Raw genomic sequence first — 666 nt, 5'->3', positions numbered from 1 at the left:
ACTTGAGGAATAGCACAAGTGTTTGATTCTATACTATTTTAGTGTTGAAATTTAATTTTTTAAGTAGCATTTACAATAGCCATGATTTTTGCCACACCGTTTTGAGATTATTTTAATGCTAACACAGTATTGGCTCCTCAAAACGGAAGAAACCTGAACACCTTCTCTTCTGGGGATAATTCCTTTTATCGGGAATGTACTCTGTACCTGGTATTTTTACTAAGTACCACTGCCTTGCTAATCTTCACAAGTTTACGATGCAAACACTAAAATTATCCCCGCTTCTAGGACGAAAGTGAAAGTCGCGTCCGACTCCTTGCAACCATGGAATTCTCTAGGCCAGAATACTGGAGTTGGTAGCCTTTCCCTTCTCCAGGGGATCTTCCCAACCCAAGAATCGAACCGGGATCTCCTGCATTGCAAGCGGATGTCTAGGATGAAGACACTGGGATTTACACAAATTGCCTATAGAGCCGTCACTCAAATTCAAGAAACCTAAACGCCCCGCCTGCCGCCGCCACGCCCACCGGCTTTCCAGTCCCAAGGTCGCCTTTTCAAGGGGGTGAGCCTGGCCGGATGCACTGCGCAAGCTCGGCCGCAGCGCACGACGGGAAAGGGGCGGGGCCTACGAGACCGTTTTGCGTCGGAACTGCTTTTAGAAACCTC

Source organism: Bos taurus, chromosome 3, assembly GCF_002263795.3.
Source record: "Bos taurus isolate L1 Dominette 01449 registration number 42190680 breed Hereford chromosome 3, ARS-UCD2.0, whole genome shotgun sequence".
NCBI lineage: Eukaryota > Metazoa > Chordata > Mammalia > Artiodactyla > Bovidae > Bos > Bos taurus.
Note: the sequence above shows the minus strand (reverse complement) of the source record.